General features: G+C 40.2%; 1 protein-coding gene across 1 annotated transcript in view; it reads right to left on the reverse strand.

Moving 5' to 3' along the window:
* elfn1b (extracellular leucine-rich repeat and fibronectin type III domain containing 1b) overlaps nt 1-15,781 on the reverse strand; it is a 186,942-nt gene extending 171,161 nt beyond the window's left edge. Inside the window, exon 1 of the mRNA XM_061720115.1 lies at nt 15,487-15,781. The gene's annotated coding sequence lies outside the window, so the exon portion shown is untranslated. The remainder of the gene's footprint in view (nt 1-15,486) is intronic.
* Between the last annotated feature and the right edge of the window lie 9,357 nt (nt 15,782-25,138).

The following is a 25,138-nucleotide window of genomic DNA, read 5'->3' on the forward strand; positions in this document are numbered from 1 at the left end:
CGCACGGGCGGGTGAATAAAGGCTGATTTATGGTTCTGCGTAAAATCGACGGAGTAGCCTACGGCGTAGGGTACGCGGCGACGCGCACCGTTCGGTGAGTGCGCCGCGTACCCTACGCCGTAAGGTCTGCGTTGGTGTAACGCGGAACCATAAATCAGCCTTTTAAAAGGCGAGTCTCAGCTGTCAATCAAAAGAACGTGGTAGAACGTGGAGGCCGATAACGCGTTCAGTGTGGACAGAGCGCGTCCGATGCCACGCAGTGCGACGCGCCAGTCGGACGCTCTCATGCAGTTAGGACAGGCTGTTACGGCGACAGTATTGCCTGCTGAAGGTTTACAATACTAGAATGATTCTGAGCAGTTGAAAGTGCAGCTTGTTTGTCATTACCCACAGTTCTTGAGGTTGTCATGGTAATACATGTCTGTGGGAAACCTAAGGGGATAGAGAAATTAAGATGGGAGTACATTTAACACAGAACAACTGATACCTTTAGAAACTCTTTGCATCGCCTTTGCAGTTGTTAAGCGCCTCTCATTTGATCCAACTCTGAGGATGTTGTCTGACCTGTGAACCATTTCTTAATTGAAATTAAGAAATGATTTAATTAACACAGATTTAATATCAATTTATGCACTTTTCAAGTCAAACTTTCTTAAACAGATGTGTTAATTAGCGACTACCATTTGTGCAATGTTGCCATGTACTGTTGCTGTTAATACCTGGAAAGCTGCGCTGTCTGTGCTATCCAAGTCCCACTGAGAAGCTGCAAATGGCGTATTTTTTAATCGTTTTTGACACTTTATATATTTTTATTGTGTATCTTTTTCATATTGTTTCTTTCTTTGGAAAAGTTAACAAACATTTTGGGTAAAAATCATCTCATTGCAGTGTGTACGAATAAGACTTCAGGCAAACGGTGCCAGTACTTATATAAATCTACAAAAATGAAGCTTAAAAGTAAGGGGGAGTCAACTGTAGGGATCCAAGCCTAGTTTACGACACCTCGAGTCAGAGACGGACTCTCCCAAACCAAGGAGAGGGAAATACATATGACCTTTTTAAGTGAGGTCACACCTTGGGAGGAAGGGCCCTCAGACGACCCCAAAGAGATACACATCTTATCAAGATACAACCACACAAAGAAGTATTTGAAAAAGTACCTGCAGTGCATAGCACCAGTGGGGGAGCATAGCGTTAAGAATCATAAAACTGACAGAAAGGGGAGAAGAACTTGACTCCGTCTCAAGCAACCTCATCTCCATAAAGCTGGGCATACACTGTGCGATATTTTAAATCGTTTGAGACTGCCCCATCTCACACTGCACGACTAGATCGCGGAGTTCAAAAGTTCAGAGCCCACGATTTATGGTCTCACACTGTACGAGCCGATGCTCGGATGCGACCCGTCTGCTCACACTATACGATCATAATCCTCCTGTCGGACCTCTGTACTGGAAGTCGAGGCCGGTTTTGGGGCAGGGGTGGGCTGTGTCCACCCAAGCGTGCGTCCTGCCCACCCAATCAAAGTTATGGGGATCCTTTATTTTTTTATAATTTTATTTTTTTATATATATATATTAAAAAAATCCCAAAATATCTGTACCGTTTCTGATTGGGTGTGCACTGCGTAAAATTTTTAGACACAACAAAGAACGCATACCGCAAAAGTTGTGTCTCGGCGGAGGAACCCGGCATCCCAGCAAAATGAGAAGAGAAAAAAGAAGTGTTCCGAACAGCAGACAGCTCACACACTAAAGGCTGATTTATGGTTCTGCGTTACACCAACGCAGAGCCTACGGCGCAGGGTACGCGGCGACCCGCACCGTATGTGGAAATGCGGTCTTTTTTTTGCTATTAAAACATGATTTGTAATGTGAATTTGCAACACTTAAACTACAAATAATAGTTTTTGACGTGACATCAGAGATTGCGCATGCTCTCTGCGAAAGGATGAGGCAAATCGGGTCGCAGCTGCTTCAACTGTGCGATTCCTTCACGAGGAGCGACCAGGATTTCAAACACGCTTGATTTTCTTGCGACCTCACGATTTGTGATCGGGAGCTCGTCGTGAGGTGTTAATCTCTCGTCGTTACCCCACGTACACTGCACGAGGCACGAGCAACGATTGGGTTGCAATCGGGCCCGATCAAAAAAAAGTCGCACGACTGGAAAATCGGCTCAAAACGAGCCGATAATCGCACAGTGTATGCCTGGTTTAAGAGAAACTTTAAGACTAGAATGTAACTACGGATGAGAGGTGTTAACACCACCAGCTCAACAGCTCATGATTGGAAGAGAAGAGACTACTTGACCCCCCATGGACTTTGAACGCCCCTGGGGACAAAACTAGACTGCAAACAGTTTAGTTAGTGAGACAGCTCGCTAAGGCAGCTCATCAGGCGTGCATTGGTGTCTTTCACAACCGAACCAAAGAAGCCCATAATAAATGTTTCTTTGAAGTTAATCAGCAATTTTTGGTTAGTTGCCAGATTTATTTTTAGTCTTTTTTTTATACATGTATTTGATATCAGATTTTTGGTCAAGAAAACTTTTCTATCTCTCTCAGCTTCATTTCCTCTCTTTTCTTCTCTGATGTTACGCATATTAGTCTAAAGATCCTATAATAACCTTATTAAGTTGTGTTCTTCTCTATATATGCATATATATATATATATATAAGCCTAAATGTCCGTTTCCCTCTGTTTACAAGCAAACGTGAAGGCGGGGTTTTTTCAAATCTCCACTTTGGCCGGAGTTTTCATAAATTATCGTTTTTGGTGACTTTGAGCTTCGTTTCCGTGTAAACGAACGGTCAAAACGCATGAAAATTCCACTGTTTTTGCTACGTGTAAACGGGGCCTTAGATAAATCGCTGGTTTGGAGCATTTAAATGTATGTTAACACAATGCCAAGAGGAAATACATAAGCAATGATCTTAGAGAAACAACTTTTTATTTGCTGCACATCAATCGAGAAACCGTTATAAGACCTAAAAATTGAGCACCATTTTTTGTTCATTTGGAAGGGTATTTGCTTGGGGCAAAGTCTCTTTGCCGCTCTTGAAGAAAAAAAAGAGCATAGAAACAAGACTTGGGTTCATAAGACTCCCTCTGAGCAAACTACAAAATGTAAAGCTGTCTGTCCAACAGCTAAAGTTTAGTCAAAATTGGATCATGCAGCAGGAGAATAATCTGAAGCACATCACTAAACCTACATTAGAATGGCAGGGGAAAAAATAATCACCAAACAACCACTTGACAACAGTGTCCAACAGTTTGACAAGATGTGCTTTGACTTTTTTGTTTTAATTATTTATAATTGATTAACAAAATGATTAATCTGATATTTTATCTATCTAATGTTGGCTATTTAGAAGCTGCATTAAAACAGTCAATTAATAAGCAAGAGGGTTTATAAGAAGTTAATTGCAGCATATTCTTCCATTGAATTATTATCATTGGATTCTACTGCTTTTCTCTGTTTTATTATACAGACTTTCATTATCCTGGAAATTCACTTTTAGTCAATATACTTTCTCTAGTTCTCATTGTCTGATGTTTTATAAACCATCAGTCCAACAATCTGAATAAAGGGAAGATTTACTGAATCCTTAATTATTGGCTGCTGCCCCAGATGGTCTGTGCAGCAAAAACAGCTCCTCTCAATAATAAGCCTGACATTCCTAAATCTAGTCAAATTGCCCTTCCAAACATTTTTTTTCTTTAGTAGAGCAAGAAAAAGTATTCTTGACTGTAATTCTTAAAACTAAGAAAATACTAGCAACTAAAAGTAGGACTCCTTTTCTTGAAACAAGGCTTTTTTACCTCAAATGAGTTTTTGCAGTGTGTGGACAGCATTTTTTAACCATTTCGGGCAACTTGAAATTAAACTGCAAACATTTGTAGCTCTTTGAATCAAATCAGAGTAAAAAAGCTTGAGGACCATCCAATACACCCAATACTGCTTTTACACACACACACACACACACACACACACACACACACACACACACACACACACACACACACACACACACATACATACACACACACACACACACACACACACACACACACATACACACACACACACACACACACACACTCACACACACACACAAACACACACACACACACACACACTCATTCACTCACACAGACAGTACACTTCAGTTTGTCTGCAGGATAGCTACAAAAACTTGATAAAATACACAGCGCTCTGGGAAATTAAAGGAGAGATTGTCTCAACACAGACATTTTGAATCACAGACACACACATACAATAGAAATGTCTGCCCACACAGACACATCTGTGGTCTCTACACCCACACGGACATGACATGAAGATGCACATATGACTTCTGACCTGTTTCAAACAATTGGCTTCTCGCTCACACACTCGTCTACCTCATAATGAACATAAATCAGTCCACATACATGTATACACTCTGAACACGCATAAGTCAAACAGGCTGACATTTTCCCCTGGTGTTATTCAGTGATAATTGAAATAGGGCTCGTGTGGTTTAGTACATGTTGTGATTACCAGATGGCTGGTTTTACAAAGCTTGTATGTTGTAAAATGAAAAGAAACATCAGTGAAATGGGCCCTAATAAACAAGCTGCAGTAAATATCTGCAGCCCCAGGCTTCAACTTACAACATTAAGATCAGAGGAAGCACATGTTGTGTCTCCTGCTCATCAAATAATTTATCAAATAACCAATAAGTGCTTAGTTTCTTACATAGATTCAACCAGTTTTGGGCAGATGTTCTTAGGAAATTGTAATTTTCTTGTTTTCTGTTTTCTTGTGAACAGATATCCATGTGACTCTGTTAAAATTGATGGAGTAAAAGCCTTCCCTCCTCCTTCAATGTTGTTATAATCTACCTTGGCCATGTGCATCTTGTTTGAGCATGCAAGATACATCATCCTTTTCTATAAGTCTGTCTACTCATGACTCAAACATTATTGCACTAATAAGGGCCTGAGCACTGACAGTGCGATTACTATTGTATCTGTAGGAATTTTTCTTTTTTCTCGTTTTTATTTTTTTTTCCGACGAAATGAGAGCCTTTTTGCCCCCCCCCCAAAAAAAAATTGATATTTAATGGTTTGCATTAATGGGCGTGGCCTAATGGCTCAACAGCGCCCCCTAGAAAAATTTGTGCCTCAAGCCCCACAATACGGTTTGACGAACATGCACGAAAATCGGTACACACCTGTATCATGTCGCATCTTAAAGAAAAGTCTCTTGGCACCATGGCCGAACCTGAACAGGAAGTCGGACATTTTGAATTAATCGTGTAATTTTGGCGCAATTTATGCCATTTCTTCGGCCGCTTGTTCGCCCGAACCGTAACGTGCACCCAGGTGTGTTATACATCAAAATGTGCGTCTCGATCCTGCGACGATGCGCATTACTTTTCTCAGTCAAAAGCATTACCGTGGCGACGATAGATGCCAAAAAGCGCGCCCCCCCTTCTTCTGATTGGTCGATATTTGAGTCCCTTTTTTCTGGCATAACCTTTGAATGGTATGACATAAAGACTCATGGGTGGTGTCATCCAACTCGATATTGAGTACTTGACCTTCATTGGCCGGAATTAGTCCCGCCCCTTCATCTGATTGGTCAATATTTGATAATCCCTTTTTTCTGCTATAACTTTTGAATGGTTTGATATAGAGAGTCGTGGGTGGTGTCATCCGCTAAATGTCCAGGCCTGAAGAATCTACATGCAAGTCATACAAGCGCTTCTACTGCAGCACGCCTGAACGTGCACAAGGGTGCGAGGGCCCGTTCATCGCTGCTTGCAGCTTTCATTTAAATTGCACTCCTAGAGCTCTGAAGAAATTACTGCTTGTGGGGCTGAAAAAGAAAAAAAACCTCACCCCAATAACAAGAACAAAATCATGCCACTTCACGAAAAGAGTCTGTATTTGACCAATGATAGTCATATGCAGTATAATCTTAAACAAGATAGCTGGTATTGCCCTACTCTACATTCCCACACTTGGTGAGAAATGTTCAGGGTTTTTAAAAGCTGTATTTTCCGTCCATTAATGTTTCCTAACCATAACAGCCTGGTAGTTCTGCTGCTTAAAGCAGCACAATGTAACTTTCCGCTTTTGTTGAGTTTGGGGGCTCCTTTGGACAAAAGCGGTAGTGCTTTACCAGAAAGAACACTACATTTCCCATGAGCACCAGCGCTTACTGCCGGAAAACTCCTGTCCCCTTTGCGTGCATTTGTTTTGATTTTGAATGAAATAAGACGGGACGGACTTTCAAAACTACCCCCTGAAGGTGCAGCAGTGGGACTGGGGTCGTTCGGGGCTGTTGGGTCTTCTTGGTCTTTCTGGGAACTTTTTTGATTGTTAAGGACTCGCAGATATTTTCTCCCACTGGACAGATGCTTTAACTCCACATGACGTTTCAAATTTTAAGTTGACGAGGCAGACGCTCAGACTGGTTTTCTCAGCGTAGGTGGACATAATTTGCACAGAAAGGTTAGATTTCTACCGTCAGACTCTTTGGGAGATTATGTGTAAAATTCCCGCAGATAATGATAAGCGGATCATCATCTGACGGCTCGCTGACGCTGCATCCACGACATCTCTATTCACCTGTCAAGCCTGAATTATGGTTCCGCTTTAAATCGACTGCGTAGGGTACACGGCGCGTTGGTGTTACGCGGAACAATAAATCAGCCTTCATTCGTAAAGACTGCACTGGGCTCGTCGAGTATTTTAATTAGAAGGATTATTCCATAATAATTGGACCTAAACAGTGAAGCTGAAACTCACATAATCTGAATAGTTCAAATTCCAGTTCATGATCTGCAGAATGAACAAGTTCACGTTCAAGTTCTTTATTTGTAAATATGTTGCGTTCAGTTCAACGTTCTCACAGAAATGAACGCGTTCATGCACAACACTGAACAATTATGTCTCTTGTTTTATCCCCATAAATCCCCATCGGTCGGACATCCCTCTTCTTCTTTCAGCTCACACCAGCGAGTGAACGTTTAGCATTTAGCTTGTTACTCTCCTGCATTCTTTTTTTCGCCTTCTCCGTTAAAACTTTTATTTTTTCTGATTTTTCACTGCTTCGGCCATAACAACTCTGCGTTTAGCTCACCACCAGTTCTCCTGAGCTCTGCGCTCCACGCCCCGCCCATTTTCGTCTCGACTGCGAATCAGTAAGGAGGGGGAAGTGACGTATGCCGTCAACCAGTCAAAGCCGTAAAAATTTGTAGTTTTTTGGTGTGGAAGGGTTCCTACCATGCACCTCAAAGTTACATAGTGCCAGTGAAGGCGATACAGACCCCCTCAGACCATGACACAGGTGTCATTAAACCTGTTGGAAGTTGATGTACCATCACAATGACTCTGGAAATATTATATTAAGGTGGAAAAGTTACATAGTGCTGCTTTAAACCTAATCTAAAAGTAAGTACCTATAACAGCCACCTATTCGGCTGGTAACATGGTTGACTAATCATGTACTGAGCACAAATGGCATCTAGAGAAACAATGAGATTTCACATATCTGATTCTAGAAATGTCATTTAAACATTTCCCGCTGATGACCTCTTTCAATGGCATGATAGACTAGTTTGCAAATCACCACCATTTTGCAAATGTCACTGCAAATCTTAGGCTTTGTTCCGTGTCAGGATCGCTGTATCACAATACAAAGTTTGCACATTAATTCAAATTTACACCACAACGATTGTGTGTTCCTCAGAGCCCAAAGCGTTCCTGCTCTACCTGCCCCTCTCACATGGATTACATTCCACACATCATTCATGCATCCGACTGTATTAATACCTTAGCAACAAAGGGACAATCTCTTTTTCAGTTACCGTACAACCGTCTCCTCCACTTTTTTTATTTGCTGAAATTTTTTTGAGAGCTTCGCAGATAACTTGAGCTGCTGTTAATTCAATTTCAATTTTATTTATATAGCCTCTATTACAACACAAATTATCTCCAGGCGCTTTCCCAGACCCAGAACATGACCCCCAAGCAATTATTACATAAACAATGACAGGTAAAAACTCCACTAGCGGAAGCCTGTAAACCCCAAGGAGACACCAAACCTGAGTTGACAGCCTAAAACAAGAACTATGAATTGCGAATTTGTACATGCCTGTTTCTCATATGTAGCACCGGTTTACAAAAGGAGTTTCTGTCATGCCAGAAGGACATTTTGATTCTTCACAATAATTATAAAATAAAGAGTTTTCTAGTTAAGTCCTGTAATGAGAAAATGTTTTTAGCATAAACCAATGGAAACTTGGAGGAACTAAGAGCTCTGGTTCATAGTTTGACTCATCATAAAAGAAAAAGTGCATTTGAAGCCCGTTGTTCTGAACGACTGGAGGCAATCAACACGTCTCAGCAAAAGAATATAAGAAATGTAAGTTCTGCATTAAAAAAGAAAGCATTGATCTTTGGTTCATTTAATCTTAACTGTAACACCGTCTCTCTCTCTTTCTCTTTTCTTTTTCCTACCAGCCAGCTTTTGTGTGTTATTTTACTAAATCTGAGATCAAGAGAGTTGACCATGTAACTCCAGTTCTTAGATCTTTACACCAGCTTTCTGTCTGTCACAGAATAGATTTTTAAATCCTGCTGTTGGTTTATAAATCTCTGAATGGTCTCGGGCCAAAATACATCTCTGACGTTCTGGTCCATTAAGAACCAACCAGAACCCTCAGGTCGTCAGGGTCACGCCTACTTTCTGTACCCAGAGTCAGAACCAAACATGGTGAGGCAGTATTCAGTTTTTATGCTCATCACCTGGGGTGAAAAGAATCCCATAATGCACCAGGGCTGCTAAAACTCTCAGTTGCTTTAAGTCAAGGTTAAAAATCTTTTTATTTACTGCATTTCAGCAATCTCCCAAAATGCACTGAAACCTTTTTTTATTGCATCTAATGTGTTTTATTCTTTTTAACTTGTCTGTCTGTTTTTAATTTCAGCTTTTAAACTTTAATTTTTAATGCATTTTTCTAAATGCTTGATTGTGAAACACTTTGAACTGTCTTGTACATAAAATATATCATACACATAAACTTGCCTAAATGGAATTATGGATAAAGCTGAGAAGTGCCGTTTTTCACTGTCCACAAGTGTTTCTGGTATTTCTGTATCGTGGACTTCTACGATGTTATGAGAAGGATTAGTGGCCGTTAAAAGTTATTTTGACTCCCTAACCATAAAAATGCTGGTCAAAAGTTAGAATATGAACTAATTACTAAAAAGCAAAGCAATCCAGATAATGCAGTCCTACTTTTATGTACAAAAAGTGTGTGCAAGGTCTTTTTTGAAAAATCAAAGTTTTTTACTAACCAAAACAACGGTTATTGGAAACATAAGCTTTGTAACATAAAAGCTGTATAGTAACATCTGATCACTGTCTTTTGATGGCATTGCGCATACAGTATGTGTGGCATGATGCATTTTCTATTAAAGTGTGTGTGTGTGTGTGTGTGTGTGTGTGTGTGTGTGTGTGTGTGTGTGTGTGTGTGTGTGTGTGTGTGTGTGTGTGTGTGTGTGTGTGTGTGTGTGTGTGTGTGTGTGTGTGTGTCATTCTCCTAAAGAACTATAGTTTGAACCCAGGGTCAAGCATATTGATGGAAGCTATGAGAGATATGCTTTAATGAGGAGCTTGCGTGTACCGGCATATATTGATCCAGACTTCAAATTTCAGCTGTCCTATTTCATATTGCATTTATATATCTTAAAAGCATGTGTTTTTTAATAAGTTGAATTGACAACCAAAAATGCCCTAGTAAAAGTCACAAGTGTCTTCACTTTGCATCTAAAAATTCTGTGGCATCATATAATGACAATAAAATCCATTCTATTCTAAACATTCAATAAATTCCGCTTTTGTGAAGGAGGGTCGGGGATAGAGGATATTTAACAGAGGTAAAAAGTTTGAAATACAACTGCAAAGAAGGAAGTTTCTCATGGTTGTTCTGAGTATTTTCTTTCAATTTAAAGAAAATTCCAGTATGTGCAAATGTAACAGGGTCTGCTTGACACGTGAAAGTCATCATGAGAGTGTAAGCACGTTGTTGTGAATCTGCACAGTTGATTTGAAGCACATATTCCAAGATTGCCGTCAGTGCTAACCTGTGCATGTACTGAATACTTGTAACAGGAAACTTCCTTAAGAACAAGTACCTGCAGTTTTGAATATGCATGTATAGTTCTCCAGCCCCCCTTCTTATGACAGAACCATATCTGTCAGCTTTGTAATAAAAGGTTGTTGTTAATAATAATAATAATAATAATAATAATAATAATAATAATAATAATAATAATAATAATAATAATAATGTTGTTATTAATATTATTATTATTATTATTTTTATCAGGATAGGATTACCTTTCTGCCTACAGTGAACCTTCTTTTTAAGATAACAGAAAGAATGGTCCCCATCCTTTCTTTTTATCATCGCCTCTGTCAGAGCTGCCCAAGATATTTCAAGGAAAAGGAAGACTATATAAATGACGTCCAAACCCTGGAGAAATTTGTCACCAGAGGTGGGGGGGGGGGGGCTGAAAGATAAGAGAGAGGATAGACCAATCAAAAAACAATCTACCAGCTCCCTTTCCTCTGCTGGTATCTTGGGGTTCGAACAACAGAGAAATGGAGGTACAGCCGATGTGCTGCTCAGTAAGAAGAAGTAATACGATTTCAATAGTCCAGTCTCTAGTAGTTAATGCCAGAAAGATTTAGCCTCTTAGCCCTGAAGAGCACCTCAGGACAGAGCATCAGAGAGGTTTTCAAGTCTCGGCTAGGCCACAGGGTCTCCAAACTGCAGCTCACTCAAAATCAGAACAGACTGCAGAACAGAGGGCAGAGGTAAAGAAAGGAGACGGTCAGAATGGGAGGAAAACACATCTATTGAAGCCCTGCCCCATCTCTACCAACCCTTTTGTTATTTCTCCTCTACCCTCCTTTTTTTCATTTCACCCTGTGGCATCGCTACCCCCAACCCCCCCTCTCTCTCTCTTCCAGTGTCTATCACCTCATCCTCCTCACCTTCCCTCTTCCCACTCCGCTTTATCTTCCTCTCCTTTTCTCAGCACCCACATGGCAATTTCTTCTTGATTTCCAGCGAGTGGTGGTATAGAAGCAGTCGGCATACAAACTAGCTGACTCAAAACACACACACAGCCTGCGTTAATACTGTGTGTGCCGGTTGGCGGTATGAAAAGATGGAGGCAGAGATGGAGACGGATGAGAAGATAAAGAGGAAGGAAAGGAAAAGTGTTTAGGGAAGGGTAATAAGGAGAAAAATAGAAAGTGTAAGACCTTTTTTTTTTGGAGAGTTTAGTTTGGGATTAGCTCTAACTCTGGCACACTGGCAACAGCAAGATATGCGTCAGCAAACATTAAGCAGCTCATTCATCATTCACGCTATGAACAAGAGGTATGAGGTCACTGTTTGGTTGTCTCATCATTTCGAAACAGAATGCTAGGTTAATGAAGCTGGCTCTCAGGAACCTTTATACTTAACTTGAGACCCGAAAGGATTCTTGTTTTCAGGCATCTTTCCACAAAACTCAGAACATAGACATGTGCCTGGAAACTCGCCAGTGGCGGACTACTTTAAAAGGTTGGTATCAACTCAGCATATAAGAATATGAATTTTCTAGCATGTCAAGATTTCATTCCCACATCTACACAGGCTTTTTAACCCAGTATAGAATCTCAATAAATTACAATGAACAACTTCTCAGAAAATGTTTCACTGAGATAATCATCTTTTATAAAGACGCTAATTGTGAAGAGATGTTTCTCTTAAATATTTAAAAGGCATTTGTTTTGAAAGCCATGTTCTACAACACTTTTCTTTTTTTTTTTTTTTTTTTGGGGGGGGGGGGGTCATCGTCATTGTCATTCCTGCCCATCTTTGATGTACTTATGACAGAGATTTTTTTCTAATAATCAAAGGATGTTGGCACGTATCACTCAGGATAATAGCACATAAGATCGTATGACAATTAACTGCTTCCTCCATTTTCTAACACTTGCCTTCTCTTTGTGCAAGTGTGTAAGTGCTTGCAAGGCTTTGTGTAAGAGAGTTACAACTTGTAACAATAATTTCCTAATTACAGTTCCCTGGTGTTTGTGCAATCTTCCTGAAATGCTAACTAGCCCCCTACAGGGACTGTGGTACATTATTAATCCATGTGCTTGCATGTGTATCCTGGGTTGGAAAGTGTGTGTCTGTAGCACATATGTGTATTCTTGTGGATTCACATGTCTTACCTGCATGTGGCTCCACATCACTTTTACCTTATCATAAGTGTTTTGTTTAGTTTTTTTCAGATATGTGCTGCAAATGTGTGTGAGTACTTTCACTGCTCTGAATAATGTGTCATATGTCAAATTTGCAAAGAGGACGTCAGTCTGACCCCCTCCTTCTACGGCAGGCACTAGCTGTTTTGCAAAGGTTGCATACATGTCACTTTAACGTAAAAACTGTAAAAAAAAAAAATAAAAAAAAAATGCTAATGTTCAAAAAAACAACGGACAACAGATCCTGCATACTTACATCATCTTTGTTCATAAAACTCTTCATTCAAACTTCAGGAAACAACATTTTTTGAAACATTCTTTTAATGCTCTGAGATTAATTTGCACATGTCAGTTCTCACTTGCAAGGAGTTCCATCATACTTCACCACTCTAGCATCTCTAGAGTTATTACTCTGGTTTATTTGTGCTGAAATACAACTGTCATGCAAGAAACAGATTTTTTTTTTAAAAGACCATTTCTTAATAACAGTATAACAATGCCTTTTGACCCACACTCTGCCAAATAAAAGGTGTCACGTTAACTATGCATGCAGATTTTCCAGCACACCTGGGGCAACTCTTTTTCAAGAAAAATCAACATGATGACAAGAGTTACTGAAGTGCACCAGCATGTTTAGTATGGAGAGCAAGATTCTTTTGAAATATGGATGGCTTTGACAAATAACTCACAAAACCATAGCGTTAGATTTCGATGGATACACGCTACATGTTGCTCCATTACACTAGCAGCCAAAGAGGTGAAAAATCTTGTAAATGGATGGGTGAGTGAGGAGGGCCTTCCTTTATGCAGCAGCGCTTCTTAAGTATTCCTAAAGAACATGCCCCACAGTGATGCCTCCAGGTACAAAGATTGTACCAAGGATGGATAACTCTCTCTTGGGGTTACAGTAAATGGTATGGAAAGAAAGAAAAAGAAAATAAAGGTCTTCACAACTTTGGGTCAAGGTTGAAAGCAATACGAGACAACAATGACAAGACAGCACAGATGTTAAACCCATCACCTTATGGGTGATGCTGGCAATTCCTCTCCACTAAAGTTGTCACTTTTCATTACAACTGATTTTTAAATGTTTCCACCCCCCTTATTACAGATGTAACCATAAGACTCCCACCGACACTGACACTTCTGCTGCTGCAGCACAAAAAGCTTTCACCCTGTGGCCACTTGCAATGAGATGTTACGCACTTTTATTGAGTGACATTTTCAGTGCTTAAAAATCATAAGGTTTAAAATGCCCCTGTATTTGAGCCCTATCAGGAAGGCTCCCACTTTGGTGGAAAATAAGTATTTTGTAACAGTCCATTTCTTTAATATTTCACTGCTGCAACATACTGCAGTAGTAGTGCAGGAAAGTAAAATAAGCAACCATTGAAATAGTAAGCAATAAAAAGATAACCTGTGACATTAATGTGGCACAGGATGTCAACCCTGAAACCCAGCTATCAATCATTTCTCAACACCAAAGTCCTAAAATTAGTTGTTGATGCAGTTACACTATACTGGAGCCACTTCATGCCTATTTATGGTGGTAAGAGTTAGGTCCTTTTCCCCTCTCGCCCTTCCTTTAAATCTTTCTATCTTTTACTCTCTTTCTCTCTCTCTCTTTTTGGCACTCAGCCAACAATAGGAGTCACTCAGTGGAAAAACTCTGTTAGTAGTCCATGCCCTGTGGGACAAAATGGCAACAACATCCGTAACAACAGATAGTGGGGCAGCCAAAATTTTAACTGGCTGAGTGACTTTGTGTGTAACACATGCACCCAGTCAGCTGCTGTGTTTGAACTGCTCAGTAAGGCAGTTTTTAGCGGGCATGGAGGTTGGTTGCACAGTTAACATTTGATTGGGTAGTGCTTTTATATTTCTGTCAAAGTTGTAATATAAATGGTTTAGTAACCTTTGGGAAAATCATGAGCTCCCTTAAGAGCTCTGCTGCTCCTCATTCCTACAAGTGAAACTTGACTGGAAAGATGAATGCCATTCTTCCATAGGATATTTCCCTTTTGATGTTTTTGTGATGGCAGCAAAAGGCGCCAATGTGTCTCCTTTAGGTGTTACATTTATTTGAAGTCTGGTAACTGTGAACGCCACAGCATATGATTCACTTAATTTCCATGCTCATTAAACCAGTCACAGAGCCCTTGTGCCCTCTAAGGAAGAATTCTCATTCATTATGTTTTTCCACTGGCTAACTTTTTTTTCTCCTTTAAGGGAACACTACATATTTTCATTTTGTAGTGACATTTCAAGAGGTAGCCTATACAATAGCTTGAGAGAAAAAATATTCCACAATACCTTCCATGGGGTCTGAAGTAGCTTTGAAAATAATGAAAAATAACATTTCATTGAAATATTAGCAATTACGGATGAGCTGCTTCTTCTTTCTTCTATTCTGTCCAGATCCTTTAATTTTTCCTTTTACATTTTCTCATATTTTAGCACTAACTGCGAATGCAGAGTGAAGTATTTAGTCTGATTGATGCATTGAAGTTGTGCCTACTGAAGTCTTTCTGAAGATTTTAGGTATGGTAAACGTGCAAGGATATAGAAATGAACTACTATTTCAACAGGGAGCGTGTGCTGTCGCTGTCCAGGGTGCTGAACAAGCCTCAGTTGAATCCTGGTTATGAGGGCTCCCTTACCGCAGCCTGTCCCGGGACAAACACTAGGCTACAATCATAACAAGTTGGGGGCTTAAATGTGATCAGAATATGGCTTATGTCAGACCCAGCATAAAAATCTGGACGGTCTGTAGTCAAATCTGCTTACTTGTGAGTTGTTTAGAAGCTGAACCCCTGCACACATTCCGCAAGAGCCGATCGTGTAAATCTAGATCTATGTATTTGCACCCGCATTATCAATGCACATACGCTCTTGAAGATAAGACAGATAAGATATGACAATCTTTCTGGGGATATACGTGACCAGCTAATTCGCTCCATTCATCGTGACTATGCACGTATACAGACAGACACAAACACACACACAAAAAACTGAAAATTAGATTGATTCGGGAAAGCAGAACTGCTTGCATATTTCAAAGTTGCCTACGCAATAGTCCTTCCATCACAAGGCAAGGCGTGGGAAATTAAACCAAAGGTCTGTGCGCAATCTGCTGATGTTCACTGGAGGTTTTCACTTTACCTGATCCAGATGCCAACATGGGAGAAGATGTCGCTCCTCAACACAACGCTCCGGTCGTTACCTCTGGCAGTATGTTGATGTTTGAGGGCTTTTTTTTTTTTTCTTCTTTTCCTGTCTCTTTTTGTCCGTCAGGGATGTGTCCCTGCTCTCTCCTGCCTTCCCTGTGGTCTCCGAGGAGAGCTGTGACCGGAACAGATTCGGCGGTCACAGCACATCGACCCCGCGTCAAGATTTTTGGATGCAGAACGGCGCTCTGTGTGATGAGCTTCCTCCTCCTCGCCGCTGTCTCCTTCCTTCTCCGTTTCTCTCCGCTCAGTTTGTGCCTCTCACACTGCGTCAGGCTCCATCCACACCCCCCACCGCTCTCATTCTCTCTCTCCTTCCCTCGGTTTCAACGCCTTCGACTGGACCTCTCCCGCGCACACGTGTGCGCAGATGCTGATTAATTCGCTGGAATTCACTTTCTCTCTCTTTCTCCGCCTCTTCCTTTCTTTTCTGTCTTCCTTTTTCTATAGCACCACACTCAAATCACCTCTGAACTGGAGCGAACAGCAGCCAGCTGTTCCGTCAGAACAGATAGGGGGCTTGAACGGCTGCAGACACTTGGGTAGATGGTTTCCGAGTGGAGTGAGGGAGACCTTCATCAAACTCAATCTGGGAAACTTTTTTTTTTTTCCACGAAATTGCACAACATCCAGGCACATGTAATTCTTTGGGGGAACTGTCATGCAGCTGTGAAATATACGCTACTTTGGCAGTGATATATTGTGTAATATTACAACATATTACAAAAAAGAGATGTACATCAATTACATCAAAGAGAAATATGGAATAGTTGTGACAACGACCTAAAAATGTGCAGTTATATCTACAAGTTTAAGAAAATGTTTAAAGAAAATATTGTAAATAAATATAAAACACTAAAACATACACATACTAATACATACACAACAAATATCAAGCCTTTGTTTATTTTACAGAAGAGAGCAGTAAGGATCATACATAAAAAGGAGGCAAGAGAACACACCAATGGACTTTTTATCAATGCAGGATTAATTAAATTTAAAGATATTATTGAGTTACAGACTTTGGCCGGGTTTCCCAGATCCAACCTCTCTTAAGGATTTAAGAGAGGTTCAAAGAAGGTTTGAACTAAGAGAGAACCCTAAGATACGGGTGTTTCCCAGATGACTTCTTAACACCGTCCTTTAGTTTCGCTCTTTCAGAAGCTCTTTGGAGCAGCTGTCCGGTTCTGAAACCAAATGAATCGATGCCAGGCAAATCGATCACCGATCACTATCAGCGCATTTTCACACGCAGCACTGCTACCTAACGCACTAATTCACTGCTGCCTGTGCGTTATAATAAAAAATTAAGATGATAAATATAATTCAATGACCCTTTTTCATCCAAACGGTGCGTTACTCCGTTATTTCTGGCTACAGTGAGGCTTTTTTTCCCCACACGCAGAAACCGGGAGGAAACGGGGTGGGCGTTTGTGTGTGTTCAAAAACATGAGCCAAGAGAAGGCGAGTTTCGCAAATCGCAACGTGGAATTACAGCAATCCCTGGTTTTTCGCAGGGGTTATGTTCCAAAAAGAACCCGTGATAAGTGAAATTCTTTTTACAATTATAGAGCGCTTCAGATTGCAGAGATCAGCCCCGCCTCGCACGTATTCCTCCTCTTCTGAGACGCTGCATCCCGACTCGCGCTGCAGCGTCTTTTTATCCTAAACCCCGCGGTGCAGGTTTTTTCAAGAGAAGAAAATAGTTATGGGTCGTTGTCTTCGCTCTTTTTTCTTCTGGGCAAAAAGATTCTTTAATATAAACCGACACCATTGATTATATTTGAGACTGTAATGAACGATTCATCAAAGGCTCCTGTTCTTCAGCTGCTGCTTCCCTGTCATCACACGTAGAGGTGCTCGGGCTCAGGCACGGCGCAGGTGTCCCGGTCTGACAGCCCGGTCCGACACGTCCAGGGGACTGAAGTGCTGACGCACGAATGCGTTCATAAAAACAGTTCTGCTTCGCGCGGCGACGCGGTTGATTTGCAGCGAGAATATGCTGTATAGCAGCCAAATTATCAAATAAATGATATTCATGATGATCGTTTTATTTGTGCGTAAAGCATAAAGCATATACAGGAACACACTTGTTATTCCTTATTTTTCTTTTTTTTTTTTTCCTTTGCTGTCACCAATAAATGCTAAACAATATAAATCTAAAGTATAAAATAGATCAAAATTTGTGCGGGGTGCATTGTTTTAATATCTCATTGCTTGGTGTGATATTGATTTGCCTGACGCGGCTGGATCTGTGAGTCTTTGTTCACTAAGATGGTTGTAAAGACTGGGTCAGCAGCATCTTTCATTTCCTTCTTAATGAAAGAGATACTTAAGCTAAGAGCAACTCTGGGAAACGCGATTTTCTTTCACAGGCTCCTTAAGAAGGTTTGAAAGAAGTCTTTCGCTGTTAAGAACTACTTAACTGATCTGGGAAACCCGGCCTTTATTGGTTATGTTCAAGGCAAAAAGCAGAATATTGCCTGAAAATATACAACGTTTTTTTGTGTTTAGTTTAGAAGATAAGAACCATAGGAGGAAATTTGATTTTAAACATCCGTTTGCACGCACCACTTTAAAACAAATGTGTATTTCAGTATGTGGTGTAAAATTATGGAACTCCTTAACAACTGATTTAAAGGATTGTAAAAATATTCACCAGTTCAAGAAATTGTATAAAACCACACAATTAGACAATATGAATTTAACGGGTAAAATATATTTTGTTGTTTTTGTTTTTATATTGTTGGTGAGTTAGTGTGTATGTTTTCTTATTTTTTTGTTTTGTTTTTTCATTATTTCTTTTTTTTGGTATTATATAAGTAGTGATTGTTGAACAGACGGACAGACCATCTTCATATGAATTGTTTTATTTTTTTGAGAAAGGGGCTTGGCATATAAGGCTTTCTTCCTCTTGCCCCTTTTCCATCATGGAATGGAACATATGTGAACTATTTCCATGATATGGAATAAATAAAAATTAAATGAAATAACTATAAAGTATATTATCAAAAACATTCTAGAATGTGAAACGTCAATTTTATATTTTGTCTTATTTATTTTTTGTCTTCTTTATGCATTGTTTGTTTCCACGGATTAATGCTAATGTTTCAGATTTAAACTGATCACAAGAGAAAAAGGGTATGCACTATAAGCTATGGCTTCAGCCTACACTTTTTCGGCAAAAGCAATGTTTATGTTACTTTTTTTCATTTGGTTTTGTAAAAGAACTTGTACAAGACCAAAATAAGGACAATTCATTCATTCAAATGAAGCTGTGTTTCTTCTCCATCTGCTGGTGGATCCAGCAGGTCTCTGCTCCTGCGGGCAGAGCTTCTGGACGGCTGAGCAGTTCACTGCTTTTTGTGGTTGGCTGTTTGCCTAGATGCACTATGGGGCAAGGTAATGTCCTGCCAGCAGACATGGCCAGATTAACTGACTCTTTAGCAGTCAACCGCACACGCATCCAGTCAGAAATGGAACTGGATGAGGAGTTTTCCTACAGTGTGTGGCCTACAGCAGCAGAAGGTTTTTTTTATGTAGCCTTTATTCTCTAAAAGACAATTTAATCCAGGTTGAGCAGCAATACCATGATTTTTGATTGGGAAGTGGTCAAATGTAGTCTAACTGTAAAAAAAAAAAAAGAAAAGAAAAACTAAATCAGAGAAATTGTCCTTTTTTGCATTTTCACAACGAGAGTAGAGGTTTCACAAATCACCAACCCTGTTTTTCTGAATGTTTTACGATCAATGAGATATCAGAGTTTCTTCCTGGATTATCCAGTTTAGATATTGTAGTTTCATTTTTTTTTTTCTTTTTTACTTTGACCTTGTCTGAGGTGGTCTCAATGCTTTTAAAAACTATGGAATGGCAAAAGGTGGAACTCAGCATCAGGTGGTCATAATGTAGTGACTAATGGGTGTGTTTGTACAACATGAAATCACCTAAATACATTGTAGAAGCTAAGCCAACGCTTTAAGCCACTGGGGTGTATCTCGACGGAAAACCTTTTTGACGCGCTTACTTTTCATATGCCAGGTGCATGATGAATGAATGTCCACTTACACTGTCTTTGCGATGCACAATATACATTTATTTGTCACTCACATAATCCAGTTTTTGCAAGTTACAGACATACTCCAGCCCGGTACGGTATGACATTCCGTGCGTACGTGCGTGCGTGTGGTCAAAAACTGTTTCCTCCTGCCAGTTGGAAACACACTGGTCAGCCAACAAAGGTTCATAGACTAAATACGTTTCAGCGTCACACTGAAACCAATCAGCACCTTGTAATCTGCTCTTACATTGAATGATGAGTTTGCCAATGCTTAAGCCAAAATCAACCTGATGAATTGATTAGGCCTAAAGTGCTTTGGTTTATATCAGTCAAATTCATGGAAATATAAGTAATACTGTATAAATCAAGCATTTTGCATCAATATGGTTGTCGAGGCTCACATTTGTTACGGTTTCGAAACCGCCTCCTCCACATTCTGCGCACTATCCATTGCGCCATCGCTCTGTCGCTCAGACACTCAGGATCGAGTTTCCTTCCTGGTAGTGAGCTGGCTGAGTGTGGGCACTGCACACCTGCATCCATTTACCAATCAACACTAGTCTTCAAGTAACCTGCCTTCCTTCCACTCCCTGCCAGATCATCCCATAGAATCACCTGAGCTGCAGTGTCTACCTTTCACCACTGGGCTGGATTGTTTGTTTGACCACCGACCTACACAATCCTCGATTGTAACTACTCTTCCCGATTTTTCTGGACAATCAAAATGCCTAGCAGGGCATTAATCCATTCCTGTCTCCTGAGTGTTGCATTGGAGTTCAGAACACAACCCAACCTTAACAACATTGGTATGACTCCTATAATGCTTGGTTGAATAATTGGGAATTAGGAGGCTGTGAAGCTGATTAGATCGGAAAGGGGAAAAAAGAGAGTTTATCAAAATACATAAATCTGTCCTTCTGTCTGTATTATGGAAACGGTGCAACTGCAGACATCTGGCATGAACACGCATATGTCTTAAGTAACTTAACATTTATGTGACCGATCTCTCTAAAAGTGAAGAATGGACAAGTGATCTACATATCAGAGATATAAAAAAAATCATTTTGAGTGACTGACCAGTTTATAAAAAAAGACAAGGCAAATAGTTTCTATTGCACATTTCATGTACAAGAAAATTCAAAGTGCTTTACATAAAGATTTTTAAAAATGCATTACAAAGTAAAAGAGTTTAGAAAGCAGACATTGAAGACAGACAGACATAATTAAACAAATGAGATTCAAGAATTAAAAAAATATAGTGTAATATAGTAGATTACTGAAATGCAGCAGTAAATAAAAAGGCTTGAAGCTTGACTTAAAGCAATTGAGTTTCAGCAGCCCTGATGCATTTTGGGAGTTTTTTCCAAAGGTGGGAAGCATAAAGCTGAATGCAGCCTCACTCTGTTTGGTTTGGACACTGGGTACAGAAAGTAGGCATGGCCCTTACGACCTGAGGGTTCTGGTTGGTTCATAATGGACCGGGAGATCAGAGATGTATTTTGACCCTATACCATTCAGAGATTTATAAACCAACAGCAGGATTTTCAAATCTATTCTGTGACAAACAGGAAGCCAGTGTAAAGATTTAAGAACTGGAATTATATGGTCCACTCTCTTGGTCTTTGTGAGGACTACTTTTAGGACTAGTAAAAGGACAGCAACATTCTGAACTAATTGAACCCGTGAGAACAGTGTTACAGTAGTCCAGTCTACTGAAGATAAAAGCGTGGACAAGTTGGCTATTGGTTTTTGGTTTTATTACTTGAAGCTGAGTGCTGACATTTCATTCTCCAAAAGCTCCAAACACTATTATTTCTGTTTAGTCTTCATTTAATGATACAGTATGTTGAGCCGCATATCATTGCTCTGTTGCTGGTTGTCTCAGTGGTGTTCAGAAAACAATGTGGCCTTTATTAACAATTTGTAGACGTTTTGGGGAAAGCCTGGTCTGATGTGGCAGCATTCATCCCACCCACGATGGTGCAGCTCTTATTTCTGGAGATTTGCCTGATATTATTAGACACGCCCCCTGACATTCCAGGGTCCAGGCCAGGATGCAGAGCTGCAGTCTTATATGCTCCTTTGCTGCTTCTCAAGGACTACCAGCCACTAACAAAAATATAGGAATACATTATGTAATTATGTAATGCAATATGTAATGCGATTCTAATAAGGTGCCAAACAAAATAGAATTGGTGTTGATTCCCCGCCCTCCAAAAGTTCACCAAGCGTGGCGTGATAGAGGCGTTAATCAAAATAACCTTGTAAAAATAAACACATTTATTTGGCATTTGGCATTTTGGCATTTAGTGCCAAATAAAGACTGAAAAGTTAGATGCGGACTACTAAATATACGATCTTTAAGCTCCAAGTCTCTATTGGTAAAAAATCTAGATGCCAAGACCAGAGGGCAGTTTCCTAGAACCAGGATAGAGGATTAAGCCAGATTTTCCTGATATCCTGCATTCGGTTTTACAAAAGCAGTAGGACATAAATTACCATGGCGATATATACTGTGCTGTTAGCCTGGTCTGGAGCAGGCTAAAAGCCAGACAAGGCAAGGCAAGTTTATTTGTATAGCACAATTCACCACAAGGTAATTCAAAGCGCTTTACATAAACATTAAAAGCAGCAAGACACAATTAAACAGTAAATAACAAATAAAAGGATAAGAAAAGAGGTAAAATAATAAAAACCACAAGTTGTTAAAAAGTAAGGGCAGTAGAGTACAGCAGGTAAGTATTTAATTTAAGAGTACGCTTCAGTAAACAGTGATGTTTTTAGCCCTGATTTAAAGGAGCTGACAGTTGGAGCAGACCTCAGGTCTACAGGAAGTTTGTTCCACCGGTGAGGAGCAGAATAACTGAACGCTGCCTCACCTTGCTTGGTTCTGGTTCTTGGGAACCACAACAAACCAGATCCAGATGAACCTCAGGGGTCTGGGAGCTTCATAGGAACTAACAGATCAACCATGTATTTTGGTCCAAGACCATTCAGTTCTTTGTAGACCAGCAGTAAGATTTTAAACTCTGTCTTTTGACTCACTGGAAGCCAGTGTAGCGATTTCATGACCGGTGTAATATGATCCAATTTCCTGGTGTTTGTAAGGCTTAGTTAAGCCTGGTGCCTCATCTGCTCAGTCAGCGGTCACCCTGATCAGAATCCAATGTGTTCTGTTTGTGAATCTGTTTTCTTATCCATCTATTTTGGAGTTGTTGTTTTTTTTTAAGTCAAATTTTTGGCATTTTTGAATGACGTCGATGAAGCACTGATATTGAGAAGGGCTTTCAGATGAGGAGTGTTTTGGGACAGGTTCGACCCATTGACTGTTCCCAACAATTACCTTCATGAGCGCTTCCGCTTTTTCGGGGATGCCATCCGCTACCTGTGCAGACTATTGGGCCTTAAAATTCAGCACCGCACCGAGCAGCTCTCACCGTTACACAGATGACCTCTGTTGGGCTCAAATATTTCCAATTGCTGTATGAAGTCGTGGATGCTGAAAATCTTAGCAAAGCCACTATTTGCCACACCATCAGAAGAGTGTATTTGGCACTAAAAGAATATATGCAAATCTTCATAACTTTCCCGCTCACATTGAATTTTTTTGAATTGATTCATTTATTTCAGTCATTCCACCATTAACCAAACTCATAACCTATTATGGACAGGTCCCAATAGTCTATATGCCTTTGAATAATACTCACTGGATTAGTGTTAGCCCGTCAGTCCACATCGTGGAAGGATGTACCATGTATGAACCCCCTAAATCCCTTCTAAAACAGGCCTCTCTTTATTTATATCAAGGACAAGCTTTTGTAACACCTAAAATAAATACAGGGATGAAGTTTGTGAGCAGGCACCTTTTAAATCAGTCATTTGTACATTGTAGTCAACATTTTTTTACAGATACTTACCAGTCTGCAAAATGTTCTGATATTTTATTTTTACCTGTTGCCAGGTCCTCTTTGGTCCAGTCATGTTCCTACTGTATAAATATTGATCGGTGTGTAACAAAAAAGAGCAACATGAATTTCTTTTTTTTTAAAGGTGGTAAGGTAGGTTGACAAGAAATGGGTGTAGAGAGGGGGGAAAGACACGCGGGGAAAAGCGAAGGCTGGGATTCGAACCTGGGCTGCCTGCACGAGAGCAACAGCCTCTGTGAGCCGCGCCTGCTCAACCCACTGAGCTGTCTAGGACACAAAGTAAAATACTGAGATGAATAGTAACACGAATTAATCCGCTGTCAGATGTCAGATTCACACATTACATTATAGACTTCCACTATCCATTTATAAGTTTAATGTCAGGTAAATCCTTGAATTATTTGCCTATAACGTTTTCCGTTCAGAGTAGTGGTTAGAAAATTTGTATTTTAGGGTATTTACACATTCAGGTGAACAGGTATTCTTTGTCATGCCCTTTGTCGTGTGTGTGGTTCATTTCTTCATAAGCCTCCGTCAAAAGATGTTGCTCATTTGGTGAAAAGTAGGGCGCATGCAATTTATCCATTGTAGAATCAGTGAATCTGTGATTGATCTCATGGTCTTTTGAAGAAATTTGTGGACGAGCATTTACCTGGATTACTTACACCTGGCTTGACAAAATCGCACCTCCTGAGCCTGGTTTGGCCTTTGTGAAACAGGTTAAGCCTTGATGAACTGATCACGGTATGTCAAGCCTGGATTTATCTCTTATCCTGGATTTCTTAATCATACTTTTGTGAAAAAGCCTCCAGGAGTAATATTTTCTGTTTATCAAAAACGTACTACAGGATGGCTACAGGAGGAAGAGTATGTTAGTTTAAATGAATCAATACCGTTACTTTAATTATAATATTCCCCAAAACACGGGCCGAGGCGGAGGAGTAGCGGTGATCTATAACTCCAGTCTTGAAATAAAATATGAACCTAAATGGGATTTATAATATGTCGAAAGCCTCACGCGTAGTCTAAAACTCCCTCATAGCACAGAAACAGCACTGGTTGGGTCACAAATGACTTTCTCATGGCCTCAGATAAGGGATTACTGTCCATACTGGTTCTACGGGACCTCAGTACTGCTTTTGACACTGTAGATCATAGCATTTTACTACAGAGGTTAGAGCATGTTGTTGGGATTACAGGGACAGCTCTAGGTTGGTTTAAATCATATCTATCTGACAGATTCCAGTTTGTTCATGTGCATGAGGTTCCTTCAGGACAAACAAGGGTGTGCTAAGGTGTCCTGCAGGGCCCAGTGCTAGGGCCAATCTTGTTCAGTTTATACATGCAGCCCTTGAGAAATAGAATCCAGAATCATCACCACATACATTTTCATTGCTATGCTAATGATATACAGCTGTATTTGTCTATGAAGACAATGAAGTACAAGTACTAAGTACTCGTGTACTAAGAGTGCGTGGATTTCAACGTGAAACCGTGCGTGGAATTTACACGTATGCAAAAATTCAGATGTACAAAACTGTGCGTACACCCAAATCCACGCAGGTTGCTCTGTACATACCAATCAGCGTGGATTTGAGCGCACA

This window comes from Cololabis saira, chromosome 1 (genome assembly GCF_033807715.1).
Source record: "Cololabis saira isolate AMF1-May2022 chromosome 1, fColSai1.1, whole genome shotgun sequence".
NCBI lineage: Eukaryota > Metazoa > Chordata > Actinopteri > Beloniformes > Belonidae > Cololabis > Cololabis saira.